Source organism: Oryctolagus cuniculus, chromosome 3 (genome assembly GCF_964237555.1).
Source record: "Oryctolagus cuniculus chromosome 3, mOryCun1.1, whole genome shotgun sequence".
NCBI lineage: Eukaryota > Metazoa > Chordata > Mammalia > Lagomorpha > Leporidae > Oryctolagus > Oryctolagus cuniculus.
This window is the reverse complement of record NC_091434.1, coordinates 31,585,889-31,600,452: the sequence shown is the minus strand read 5'-3', so window position 1 is coordinate 31,600,452 and position 14,564 is coordinate 31,585,889. Positions and strand designations below refer to the sequence as shown.

At 40.8% G+C, this 14,564-nt stretch overlaps 1 pseudogene; it reads left to right on the top strand.

The window, feature by feature from the left end:
- Positions 1 to 9,909: 9,909 nt before the first annotated feature.
- Positions 9,910 to 10,393, top strand: LOC100358255 (cytochrome c oxidase subunit 4 isoform 1, mitochondrial pseudogene; annotated as a pseudogene).
- The last annotated feature ends 4,171 nt before the right edge of the window (positions 10,394 to 14,564 follow it).

Genomic DNA, 14,564 nt, shown 5'->3' with positions numbered 1-14,564 from the left:
GGAGTGAACCAGCAGACGGAAGACCTTTCTGTCTTTCTCCATAACTCTACCTCTCAAAGAAATAAGTAAAATCTTACTTGTCCCTGAATTGGGCTTTAAAAAACAAAAAGCTCATGCCAGAATCCTTGGTAGGAGGGGCTGCAGTAGAAAGGAATGAATAAAATCAGAAAGCATATTTTTCACATGGTCACCAAAGGGTTTTGTGGGAGGAGCATGTTGGCAGCAACAATGGTACCACAGCTTCTGACATGAAGGGGGACTGTAGCACCAACTGTGGCAGGAAGAGGCAGGTGCCCTTAGTCTCTGACAGCAGCAGCCTGGTGTCAGGTGTCACCAATATGTGTGATGCAGACCTTGGGAGGTCACTGTCAGAGCTGCAATGATATTCTCTTTGGTGGGAACAAGCTACTATTTTCCGTTATGGAAGAGCCAGGCACTATTTTAGGCTAAGACAACATCAAGTGATGTTTCTGCATATTACAGAAACCCAGTGTGAGCTAACTTACATAAAAAAAAGCATTTATTGGAAGGAGACTAAAAATATTTGTGGACTCAAAGGGCAGGAATATAGCTGACTGGCCTTGAGGAACTAAACTCAGTGTGTGGTATTTTGGAGAATCAAGAAATCTTTGCTCTTGGTACCTGCTTTCTTTTCTCTCTCTCTGTCTCTCTCTCTCTCTTTCTCTGTGTGTGTGTGTGTGTCTTCATACCTGAATTCTCTGATTCCCAGCCCCCAAAGTAGAAAATGGCTGATTGACTGCTTCCAAGTTTGTATGCTCTATGCAGACACACAGACACATGCTGCTCTCCTCGCCTCCGCTCCAGTTCTGAAAGTTCTCCAGCAGATACTTCACAGACTGCCATGGGACTACTACTGGCTTCATCAACTGCATCCAGGGAGCAAGATATCATTAGAGGAACACTGAGTCCCAGTGCACCAATAACATTAAGAAAGGGAAGAGGGGAACCCAAAGGGCTGTAACAAGAAAAGAAACTAGTGGTGACTGTTGCTTGGTAACCTAGAGATTGAATTTACAGATCATACATGACTTATGCAAACAACTCTAAAACTTCTTAGGAGGATTTTGAAAGATTCTAAAGTTCCTATGGGACTTGCTCAGTTAGAATCAGAAACATTGACTTGGACTAACACATTATCCTTACCTGACTTTGTGCATAGGAAATTACAGCAAGAAGTGTCTATTAGGGTTGCATGTTTGGCATAGCAATTAAGATGCTGATTGGGATGCCCATATCCCTTAAGGAAGTTCCCAGGTTTGCATCCTAGCTCCACTTCAATTCCAGCTTCCTGTTAATGCATACTCTTGGAGGTAGCAGGTGATGGCTCAGTTACCTGGGTCCCTGCCACCCATGTGGGAGATATGGATTGAGTTGCAGGCTCCTGGCTTTATTTTGGCCCAGCCCCAGCTGTTGTCAGCATTTCAAGAGTGAACAAGTGAATGGAAGAACTCTGTTTCTCTACCTTTCAAATAAATAAAAATAAATAACATTTCTAAACACATTAAAGGAAGTGTCTATCATATTCCACTTACTATCCTTAGCAGGATTGTTTATAAACTTTCATCCTTCACCTTCCTTGAGAGCCTGTTATATAACAATACACAGCAACAGAAATGATTATGTCAAAGCTTCTGTCAGTCAGAACATGATACTCCAAGGGTGTCAGAATCAAGGCCTTTTTGAATTTTTTCCGTCTTCCTCTAGTTATTTAGTTATTTCTCCTTAGGCTCCTCCAACTGGTAACTGTCTCTGTTTTTCCTTTGTTCAATAACCTTGTCCCCTTTGAAGGACAGATATTCTCTAGAATGTGCCATGATTTGTTTGTGATCTTGGCAAAAACATCACCTAAATGACGTGTGTCCTTCCGAGTGCCTTGTATTATGGGGTTCGTGGTGCTGCTATGTCTTGTTACTGATGATTTTAACCTTGACTATTTTTTTTAAACATCAAATCACAATTTAATTTTAGTGTTTTCCATTTTTTAAAGATTTATTTATTTGAAAATCAGAGTTATAGAGAGAAAGAGAGATGAGAGATGAGAGATGAGAGAGAGAGAGAGAGATCTTCCATTCACTGGTTCACTCCACAAATGGCTGCAATGGCTGGAAATGGGCTCATCTGAAGCCAGGAGTCAGGAGCTTCCTCTGGGTCTGCCACATGGATGCAAGGGCCCAGGCACTTGGGGCATCTCTCCCTGCTTTCACCTGGCACACTAGCAGGGAGCTGGATCAAAAGTAGAACAACTGGGACTCAAACAGGCACCCAAGTGGGATGCTGATGTTGAAGGTGGTTTAATCTGCTATGTCACAGTGTTGGCCCAACCTTGCCCATTTTGTTTAAGTGGTGCCGCTATGTAGTCATTATTCAAGGAAACTTGTGAAGTGGTAGTTAAAAATATATTTGGGGGCTGGTGCCATGGCTCACTTGATTAATCCTCTGCCTGTGGCGCCGGCATCCCATGTGGGTGCAGGGTTTTAGTCCCGGTTGCTCCTCTTCCAGTCCAGCTCTCTGCTGAGGCCCGGAAGGGCAGTGGAGGATGGCCCAAGTGCTTGGGCCCCTGCACCCGCATGGGAGACCAGGAGGAAGCACCTGTCTCTTGGCTTTGGATCAGCACAGCTCCGGCTATGGAGGCCGTTTAAGGAGTGAACCAACGGAAAGAAGACCTTCTCTCTTTCTCTCTCACTTTCTATAACTCTACCTATCAAAATAATCAATCAATCAATTGATCGATCAATATATTTGGGATCCACTGCGGCAAATATTACTATGCCATTTAAGTAATGGAAGTTCTCTATTTCCCTTTTATCTTCATTAGTCATTTGGGTTTGGAATTTCAGTTGGAATTCTGCAAGGAAGAACTGTCCTGTTTTCTCCATGTATTACTTAATTGATTTATATCAATATTTTCTCATAGATGTCTTTATTCTAAGGGCTACAATCCAATACTGTTCTTTCTTTTTTTGCTCACATTTTTGTAGTTTGATGAGGATGCTCCTAAATCAGAAAAGACCCGGTTTGGAAACAAGCTTTGTCATTTGTTCAGGTGAATGGCCTTAAGAAACATGCCCAATGTTTCTGAGGTATCATCTGCACATTGTGTATGATAGCAGGTATGTGAAGAGTGCAGATAAACTTAGGCAATGGGTGAGAAGGCAACAGTACAGTGCTTGCAACAAAATCTTGATTCAACGAACTTGGTTTCTGTCAGTTCAACAAATAACCGTGTGTGAAAGGTGTTTTCTCTGCTGGAAGAGCTCTCAAAACAAATACTGTACTTGTTCTGATGTAGGAGACTATCTCACTGATAGTGCCAAGAATGGCAGAAAGCAGGCTGTCATTGAAACATTTTAATCAGCAATGACTTTTTTCCTCCTAGTGTTTATATTAGTTTCTTGAAAGAGGGATCTTCCTTTTATTATGAAGCAAAACTTTTTAGGTAGGAGAGCCATGATAACTTTAAAAGTACATGAAAAAAAGTTTATTTTTCCAACTGGATTATTAAAATATTTTCTGAGTTGTTCTGCTCTTATTGTTTCAAGGCAGATATTTGCGAGTGTAGCATTTCAGGATGATTGCTCTCCTTAAGTTTGTTGAGAAATAAGGGATTGGGTAAGCCTAATCACAGCCAGGTTTCAAAATGTGACCTGAAAAAACTAAGGTGGTGACATTAACTGTTTTTTCTTCTCCGGTGCTTCTTGAAGGCAGAGTCATTCATTCATTCATTCATTCATTTAGAAAGGAAGAGAGAGGGAGAGAACTCTCATTTAAGAGTTCACTCCCCAGATGCCTGTTACAGCTGGGACCAAAGCCAGGACCAGGAACTTGAGCTCAGTCCATGGGTGGTGGAGACCCAAGAACCTGCTGCCTCCCAGGGTGCACATCAGCATGCAGCTGGAATCCAGAGCCAAGCCCGGGCTTGAATTCATACCTTCCACTGTGGAACTCGGGCTCCCCAAGTGGTATCTTAACTGTTAGACCAAATATTGGCCCCAATCCTGTTGGATTTTGTGTCCTTTATGAGCACAGTATGCAGGACAGACCCTCCCAGTCTCCTGCTTGCAATAACTCTCAGACTGAGAAGCACTTCTGCCTCTACAGACTTGCAGTATAGTCAGAAAAATGAGAAAAAAAGGTCAAAATTGGTTTATAAAAATGTGGCATATTTTAAATGTTGAAATTAAAAATTTTTAAAATTGAACTATAAGTGTGCTCTTTATAAAACAATGATCTCTGAATGTCATTTTTATAAAATGATTTCTGAATCTATGGTGATCCAGAAATAAGATATGTGTAAAGCTGACCAATTAAAGTTTTTTTGTTTATTTCAACTTTAATTTTAGATACAGTTAGAAATAATATAAAGAGTGGGGAGAATGTGAATTACTGGCCCAAGCTCTGTTCTTTCATCCTTATCTGCACTTCAAGATAGCTCTAGTTTATTAGACACACTGGCTATTAAAACACGTAAAATAGAAATTTGATGTTACAGAAATTGGATGTTAAAATATTAACTATTGTTGTAGGTATGTGGTGTGTGTGTGTGTGTGTATATATATATATATATATTGTTGTAGGTATGTGTATAGTTATATCGCTGCTTGGGACTCCCCCATCCTATATTAAAATGCCTGGTTTGCATCCCAGCTACTCCACTTCTGATCCAGCTCTTGCTAATGTGTACAGTGGGAGGCAGCAGGTGATGGCTCAAGTGCTTGGGTCCCTGCCTCCCAGATCAATGGAATCCTGGGCTTCTGAGTTCTGTTTGGCCCAGCCCTAGCTGTTGCAGGCATTTGAGAAGTGAATCCGTAGAGAGAAGACCTCTCTTTATCTCTCACTCTGTGTATTTCTCTACATTTCAAGTAAAATAAAAATAAAGAAAAGAAAAAAATTTAAAATATGTTACATGTTAAATATAAGCATGAATGTATTACTTTTCAAAATATGCAAAACTAGGCTAACTCTGTCACCTCTAACTTGTGACTTTTCTCTGTGCTAGCTGGTTTGTTGGTAGGAAGGAAGTCAGTGATAGAATCTGGGCTGTGCAAGCAGACAGGAGTTCAGTGGATTTGAGTTGGAATCCTAGAATCATAGGCTGTAAAACTAGAAGAATTTGAGATTATGTAGTAAAGTTTCCTCTGGCTTAGAGAGATAAGAAATGTCCCTGAGGCCCAGACAAGCTGAAAGTAGAAGCTAGGATTCTAAGCGACAACTCAAGTGACCTTGTTGTTATAAATGTTATGTAGAAAGTTTAGTGCAGAGCAGTTGCCCGAGCTGTTCAAATCACTTCTCTATTTTTTTTTAGATCTTTGTAGAAATAAATGACGGATAATGTTTGTCTTAGGACACTATGAGTCATAAGCCATGCATCGTTAAACCCTAAAATGAAGAGAGGCAAGATGCCTGTGCTAATCCTGTGAAACTTACTTCATTCCACACCCTTAGATTCTCAAAAGCAAACTTGCCTCAAAATGTTACTGTCTTAGTCCATTTTCAGTTACTTTACTGAAATACCAGAGATTGGGTATTTTATAAAGAAAAGAGATTTATTTAGCTTACAATTTTGGATGCTGAAAGTCCAAATAGTGTGAGTAGTGTGGCAATGGCTCTGACAAAGTCCTCTCCAGCTGTGTCACTTTGTACTCAATGCATCATGGCAAAAGTGAAAGGGAGAGGTTGGGATCACATGGTAAGACAGGAAGCCAGAGTGCCTGGGGAGGGGCCAGGCTTGATCTTTTGTAACAACCCTCTCCCATATTCTGTTCTATTGTTCTATCCTTCTGTTTTTGTGCCAGTACCAGGCTGTTTTGCTTATAATTGCCCTGTAGTATGTCTTAAAATCTGGTACTGTGATGCCTCCAGCTTTGTTTTTGTTGTATAAGATTGCTTTAGCTATTCAAGGTCTCCTGTGTTTCCATATGAATTTCAGCATGATTTTTTCTAGATCTGATAAGAATGTCTTTGGTATTTTGATTGGTATTGCATTGAATCTCTAAATTGCTTTCAGAAGAATGGACATTTTGATGATATTGATTCTTCTAATCCATGAACATGGAAGATTTTCCCTTTTTTTTTGTCTCTTCTATTTCTTTCTTTAATGTTTTGTTAATTTTCATCAAAGAGATATTTGACATCCTTGGTTAAGTTTATTCCAAGGTATTTGAGTTTTTTGTAGTTATTGTAAATAGGATTGATATTAGAAGTTCATTCTCAGGCTTGGCATTGTCTGTGTATATAAAGGTTGTTGATTTTTGTGAATTGATTTTATATCCTGCTGTTTTACCAAGCTCTTCTATGAGTTCAAATAGTATCTTGGTATCTTGGTGGAGTTTTGGATTCCCTATATGTAGAATCAAGTCATCTGCAAATAGGGATAGTTTGACTTCCTCATTCCCAGTTTGAATCCTTTTGATTGCTTTTTCTTGTTAAATGGCTATGGCTAAAACTTCCAGTACTGTATTGAATAGCAGGGGTGAGAGTGGTCATCCTTGTCTGTTTCTGGATTTCAGTGGGAATGCTTCCAACTTTTCCCTATTCAATAGGAGGCTGGCCATGGGTTTGTCATAAATTGCCTTGATTGTGTTGAGGAATGTTCCTTCTATACCCAATTTGCTTAGAGTTTTCATCATGAAAGGGTGCTGCATTTTATTAAATGCTTCCTCTGCATCTATTGAGATAATCATGGTTTTTCTTCTGCAGTTTGTTAATGTGGTGTATCACATTGATTGATTTGCAAATATTGAACCATCCCTGCATACCAGGGATAAAAAAACACTTGGTCTGGGTGGATGATCTTTCTGATGTGTTGTTGGATTCTATTGGCTAGAATTTTGTTGAGGATTTTTGCATCTATGTTCATCAGGCAAATTGGCTTGTAGTTCTCTTTCTCTGTTGTGTCTTTTTCAGGTTTAGAAATTAAGGTGATTCTGGCTTCATAGAAAGAATTTGGGAAGATTTCCTCTCTTTCAATTGTTTTGAATAGCTTGAGAAGGATTGAAGTTAGTTCATTAAATGTCTGGTAGAATTCAGCAATGAAGCCATCTGGTCCCGGGCTTTGCTTTGTTGGGAGAGTCTTTATTATTAATTCAATTTCTGTCTTGGTTATGTGTCTGTTTAGGTTTTCTATGTCTTCATGGCTCAATTTATTTTATTTTATTTATTTTAAAATTTTATTTGACAGGCAGAGTTAGACAGTGAGAGAGAGAGAGACAGAGAGAAAGGTCTTCCCTCCATTGATTAACCCCCTGAATTGCTGCTAAGGCCGGTGCTCTGTGCCGATCCGAAGCCAGGAGCCAGGCACCTCCTCCTGGTCTCCCATGCAGGTGCAGGGCATGGCTCAATTTAGATGGGTTGCATGTGTTCAGGAATCTATCCATTTCTTCTAGGTTTCCCAGTTTTTTTTGGCATACAGCTCTTTATAGTGATTTCTGATGATTCTTTTTATTTCTGTGGTGTCTGTTGTTACATTTACTTTTTTTTTCTCTAATTTTATTGATTTGGGTCTTTCCCTCTCTCTCTCTCTCTCTCTCTCTCTCTCTGTTAGTTAGGCCAATGGTGTGTCAGTTTTATTTTGCTTTTTTTATTTTTTCAAAAAAACCAGCTCTTCATTTTGCTGATCTTTTGTAATTTGTTTGTTTCAATTTTGTTGATTTCTTCTCTAATTTTAATTCTTTCTTTTCTCTTGCTAGTTTTGAGTTTCGTTTGCTCTAGTTTTTCTAGATCCTTGAGATGCATTGATATCTCATTTATTTGGTGCCTTTCCAATTTCTTGATGAAGGCACCAATTGCTATAACATTTCCTCTTAACACTGTTTTTGCTGTATTCCATAAGTTTTGATATGTGTATTGTCGTATTCATTTGTTTCCAGAAATTTTTTTATTTCTTTTTGATTTCTTCTATGGCCCACTGTTCTTTTAGGCACATGTTGTTTAGTCTCCATGTGTTTGCATATGTTCTTGAGATTCCTGAGTCTGATTTCCAGATTCATTTCATTGTTATCTGAGAAGATTCATGGTATGATTTCTTTTTTTTTTTTTTTTTCAGTTTTCTGAGACTTAACTTTATGGCCTATTATGTGGTCAACGCTAGAGAAAGTTTCATGCACTGATGAGAAGAATGTTTTCTGCAACTGTAGGATGATGAGTTCTGTAGATCTCTGTTAGGTTTATTTGGTCTATGGTGTTGATTAACCCTGTTGTTTCCTTGCTGATTTTCTGTCTGGTTGATCTGTCCATTGCTGAAAGTAGGGTATTGAAGTCCCCCATTACTATTGTATTGGAGTGTATGTCTCCCTTTAGATCTGTTAACATTTCTTTTAAATAGCCAGGTGCCCCGTAATTAGGTGCATATATGTTTATAATAGTTACATCTTCCTGTTGGGTTGATCCCTTAATCATTACATAGTGCCCTTCCTTGTCTCTTTTAACAGTTTTTGTGTTAAAGTCTATTTTATCTGATATTAGGATGGCTACTCCAGCTCTTTTTTGGTTTATGTTGGCATGGAATATCTTTTTCCATCCTTTCACTTTCAGTTCTCCCCACCAGAGTCAGGAGTTTCCACTCAGCTTATTGCTGGGAGTACACACAAGCTGGCGCAGCTGTTACGTATGTTCAAAATGGCAGCCACTCTATTGGCTTGTTAAAGGACACCATGTGACTGGGAAGAGAGAAACATGCCTCTCCTTTTTATTTTCCCTCCTCTACTTTGATAGGCACAATATTCCCCACAGGACTCCAAGCTGGGTTCCTTCTATGCTCTTCCTGCAGTTTTATCACCAGTGGCTTGGGCTGCTACAGTCTGGTCACCTCACTCTCCAACACTGGTACAGAGGCTCTTGGCTGCTGGGGTCCAGAGTTGTGGGCATCCATGCCCTCCACCTAGGTCCACTGTGTCTCTTTAATTTGTCCAGAGTTTCCCCTGCTGTTTTCTCCCTAACCCTTCCCTGAGACTGCCCTCTCTCCACTTTTTTTAAAACTATCTTCTCCTAGAGTAGAGCAGTAAGCTCCCTCCCTTCTCTGCCATTTTAATCCCCCTCTAGGTTATTTTCATAGCTCTTTCTGTCTTCCAAAAATGCTTTGGTTTATCAGATATGAACACTCACTTCATCTGCTGTTGTATGAGGATCTGTGAAAAAGGAATACCTGCAAGACTAGATGGAGAAAGTGAGCTTGACTCTTGGAAACACTGAGTAATAAATAGCTTCGAGAATTCTACAGTGAAATTTACAAATGTCACCTTCACCCAGAAAGTGTGAGATATCAGTGAGGCCACTTGGCTAGAAATCCAAGCTATTCCTTCCATATCCGCTTTCTCAGTCATCAAATGACTATTCTCTCTCTGTGTCTCTCTCACAGTTCTAAATCTGGGCAAAGAGAAAAAGCAGATTTTATTATTAGCCCCCTAAAATTCTTTTTTTTTTTTTTTTTTTTGACAGGCAGAGTGGACAGTGAGAGAGAGAGACAGAGAGAAAGGTCTTCCTTTGCCGTTGGTTCACCCTCCAATGGCCGCCGCGGCTGGCGCGCTGCGGCCGGCGCACCGCGCTGATCCGATGGCAGGAGCCAGGAGCCAGGTGCTTTTCCTGGTCTCCCATGGGGTGCAGGGCCCAAGCACCTGGGCCATCCTCCACTGCACTCCCTGGCCACAGCAGAGGGCTGGCCTGGAAGAGGGGCAACCGGGACAGAATCCGGCGCCCCGACCGGGACTAGAACCCGGTGTGCCTGCGCCGCTAGGCGGAGGATTAGCCTAGTAAGCCGCGGCGCCGGCCAGCCCCCTAAAATTCTAACTCTATTAGTGGGTGCAGAGAAAGGATTATGAAATCAATCGTTGGGCTTCTGGTGACTGGCAGCTGGGGTGTAGAGGATGGGCAGCAGGCAGGGTTGGCGGCAGCAGAATGTTGGCCACCAGGGTACTTAGTCTAATGGGCAAGCAAGCAATTTCCACCTCGGTGTGTGTGTGGGCTCCTGGAAGTGTTGTGAAGAGTGAGGACTGTGCCCTCCCAAGCTATGTGGGTTGGCGTGACTACCCCTTGCCCAATGTGGCCCATATGAAGCAGGTGTCTGCCAGCCACAGGGCCTTGAAAGAGAAGGAAAAGGCCTGCTGGAGCCGTGTCACCAGAGATGAGAAAGTCGATTTGTATTTCATTCAGTTCAATGGGAGCTTTGCTGAGAGGAACAGGGGCGCAAATGAATGGGAGACAGTTGTAGGCACGGCCCTGTTCTCCATCGTCGTCACTGCCCTCGTTCTGATAAGGGAGAAGTACTGTGTACAGCCCCATCCTGCACACCTTTGACAAAGAGTGGGTGGCCATGCAGACCAAGAGGATACTGGACATGAAGGTCAGCCACATCCAGGGCTTCTCTGCCAAGTATCAGTGAGGCCACGTGGCTAAGTTGAACTACAAGAACAAGTGGAAGAAGTAAGAGCTCATTGCTGTGGATCCAAACCTTCCTGTGTTCTGTTGCCTCTTGCAATGCTGCATATTTACTGGAAACTCATATGTGAAACTGTGAAAAAAAATCAATCATTTTGGATGTGTGCCCTAAACTGCTCCACCTTTTGTACCTCCTTTTCCCAGTTCTGAAAGGAAGATTTTAATAGTGTCCACCTCATGAAGCTGTTAGAAGAACTAAATTGGTTCATTCATGTATACAACTTAGAATAGTACATGACATGTCAAAAGTAGTCATTAGATGCTGACTGTTATTTATAATATTTTCACCAAAAATAAAGCATGCATTTTTTGTAACTGCCGTGCCCTTTTTGGTTGGCCAATCCCACATCACAAGTATCATTGTATGCCCACAGATACACTTCTATACCAGTAGAGTTAATGACTGCCATGTATTTCTCTGTCTAAAGGTTCCACAACAAATGTTGCCTCCTCTTTTAAAAGATGTATTGAAATCTGGGAAAAGAATGTGTAATAAACTATACAAGCTTATACACTTTTTCAAGTATTAGTCAAAATGAACTTAAAAAAATCTTAAAAGTTTGGGGCTAGCCTTGTGTGAAGTAGCAGGTCAAAGCTGCAGTGTGTGACGCCGGCATCCCATATGAGTGCTAGTTCAAGTCTCGACTGCTCCACTTCTGACCCAGCTTCCTACTAATGGCCTGGGAAAGTCGGGGAAGATAGGCCAAGTGCTTGGGTCCCTGCCAGCCATGTAGGAGACCCGGAAGAAGCTCCTGGCTCCTAGCTTTGGACTGGCCCAGCTCTGGCTGTTGTGGCCATTTTTGGGAGTGAACCAGCAAGTGGAAGATCTTTCTCTCTGTCTCTCCCTGCTCCACCCTGTAACTCTGCCTTTCAAATAAATAAATAAAAATCTCTTAAAAATCATAAAAATAGAGAAGAGGGTTCTATTATCTTGGAAACCAGGAAATAGTTCCAGTGTTCATAAACTTTGAACAATATTCTCCAGATACAATATAGCAAGACCCAGATGAAAGAAAATGTTTATAACTACTAGACTCAGTAGTAGATAAAAATTAACAAAGGCTATAAAAGGATCTGGGCGATAAAATAAATGATTTACTTCAATGGTTGTATAATTTTATTTTATTTATTTTTTAACTTTTATTTAATAAATATAAATTTCCAAAGTATAACTTTTGAATTATAGCAGCTTCTCCCCCCCAAACCTCCCTCCTGCAACCATCCCATCTCCCAATCCCTCTCCCATCCCATTCTTCATCACGATTCATTTTCAATTATCTTTATATACAAGAGATCAACTTAGTATATACTAAGTAAAGATTTCAACAGACTGCACCCACAAAGACACACAAAGTATAGAGTACTGTTTGGGTAGTAGTTTTACCATTAATTTGCATAGTACAACACATTAAGGACAGAGGTCCTACATGGGGAGGAGGTGCACAGTGAATCCCGTTGCTGATTTAACAATTGACACTCTTATTTATGATGTCCGTGATCACCCAAGGCTCTTGTCATGAGTTGCCAAGGCTGTGGAAGCCTCTTGAGTTCAGCAATCTTGTGATAGACAAGGCTCCGATCTTGTGTAGACAAGGCCATATTCAAAGTGGAAGTTCTCTCCTCCCTTCAGAGAAAGGTATTGCCTTCTTTGATGTCCCGCTCTTTCTGCTGGGATCTCACTCACAGAGATCTTTCATTTAGGTTTTTTTTTTTTTTTTCACAGTGTCTTTGCTTTCCATGCCTACGAAACTCTCATGGGTTTTTTAGCCAGATCTGAATGCCTTAACGGCTGATTCTGAGACCAGAGTGCTGTTTAGGGCATTTGCCATTCTATGAGTCTGCTGTGTATCCTGCTTCCCATGTAGGATCATTCTCTTCTTTTTAATTCTATCAATTATTATTTGCAGACACTGGTCTTGTTTATGTAATCCCTTTGACACTTAATCCTAACTTTTTTTTTTTTTTTTTGACAGGCAGAGTTAGTGAGAGAGAGAGAAAGAGAGGAAGGCCCTCCTTTCGGTTGGCTCACCCCCAAAATGGCCACTACAGCCAGTGTGCTGCGCTGATCCGAAGCCAGGAGCCAGGTACTTCCTCCTGGTCTTCCATGCAGATGCAGGGCCCAAGCACTTGGGCCATCCTCCACTGCCCTCCCGGGCCACAGCAGAGAGCTGGACTGGAAGCAACCAGGACAGAATCCGGCGCCCCAACTGGGACTAAAACCTGGGGTGCCTGTGCTGCAGGTGGAGGATTAGCCAAGTGAGCCACGGCACTGGCCAATCCTATCTTTTTGATCAATTATGAACTTAAACTTATCACTTTACCAAGTAAGATGGCATTGGTACATGCCACTGTAATAGGTTTGAATTGGAACCTCCTGGCACATTTCTAACTCTACCATTAGGGGTAAGTCTGAATGAGCATGTGCTGAACTGTACATCTCCTCCCTCTCTTATTCCCACTCTTATATTTAACAGGGATCACTTTTCAGTTAAATTTAAACACCCAAGAATAATTGTGTGTTAATTACAGAGTTCAACCATTAGTATTAATTATAACAAAAAATACTAAAAGGAATAAAATAGTAAGTTGTTCCTCGACAGTCAGGACAAGGTCTGATCAAGTCACTCTTTTTCATAGTGTCCATTTCACTTCAACAGGTTTCCTTTTTGGTGCTCGGTTAGTTGTCACCAATCAGGGAGAACATAGGATATTTGTCCCTTTGGGATTGGCTTATTTCACTCAGCATGTTGTTTTTCAGATTCCTCCATTTTGTTGCAAATGACTAGATTTCATTTTTTTTTTACTGCTGTATAGTATTCTATAGAGTACATATCCCATAATTTCTTTATCCAGTCTACTGTTGATGGGTATTTAGGTTGATTCCAGGTCTTAGCTATTGTGAATTGAGTTGCAATAAACATTTGAAGTGTAGACAGCTTTTTTGTTTGCCAATTTAAATTCCTTTGGGTAAATTCCAAGGAGTGGGATGGCTGGGTTGTATGGTAGTAGGGCTATATTCAGGTTTCTGAAGAATCTCCAAATTGACTTCCATAGTGGCTTAACCAGTTTGCATTCTCACCAACAGTGGGTTAGTGTCCCTTTCCCCCCACATCCTTTCCAGCATCTGCTGTTAGTTGATTTCTGTATGTGAGCCATTCTAACTGGGGTGAGGTGAAACCTCATTGTGGTTTTGATTTGCATTTCCCTGATGGCTAGTGATCCTGAACATTTTCTTATGTGTCTGTTGGCCATTTGGATTTCCTCTTTTGAAAAATATCTATTGAGGTCCTTGGCCCATCTCTTCAGTGGATTGTTTGTTTTGTTGTTGTGGAGTTTCTTGATCTCTTTGTAGATTCTGCTTATTAACCCTTTATCAGTTGCATAATTTGTAAATATTTTTTCCCATTCTGTTGGTTGCCTCTTCACTTTCCTGTTTCTTCTGCAGTACAGAAACTTCTCAATTTGATGCAATCCCAATTGTTAATTTTGGCTTTGACTGCCTGTGCCTCAGGGTCTTTTCCAAGAAATCTTTGCCTGTGTTTATATCTTGCAGGGTTTCTCTGATGTTCTCTAATAATTTGATGGTGTCGGGTCATAGATTTAGATCTTTAATCCACGTTGAGTGGATTTTTGTGTAAGGTGTAAGGTAGGGGCCTTGCTTCATGATTTTGTATGTGGAAATCCAGTTTTCCCAGCACCATTTATTGAATAGACTGTCCTTGCTCCAGGAATTGGTTTTAGATCCTTGATCAAACATAAGTTGGCTTTAGATGTTTGGATTGATTTCTGGTATTTCTATTCTGTTCCATTGGTCTATCTATCTGTTTCTGTACCAGTATCATGCTGTTTTTCTCTTAGTACCTGGGCTATATCTCACCATTCCCTCCTAGCCTGTAGGGTTTCTGATGAGAAGTCTGCTGTGGGTCTGATTGGAGATCCTCTGAGAGTAATCTGACATTTATCTCTTACACATTTTAGAATCCTTTCTTTATGTTTCACTATGCTGAGTTTGATTACAATGTGTCGTGTTGAGGATCTTTTTTAGTCATATTTTTTTTTTTACAAGCAAAGATAGACAGTGAGAGAGAAACAGAGAGAAAGGTCTTCTTCCCGTT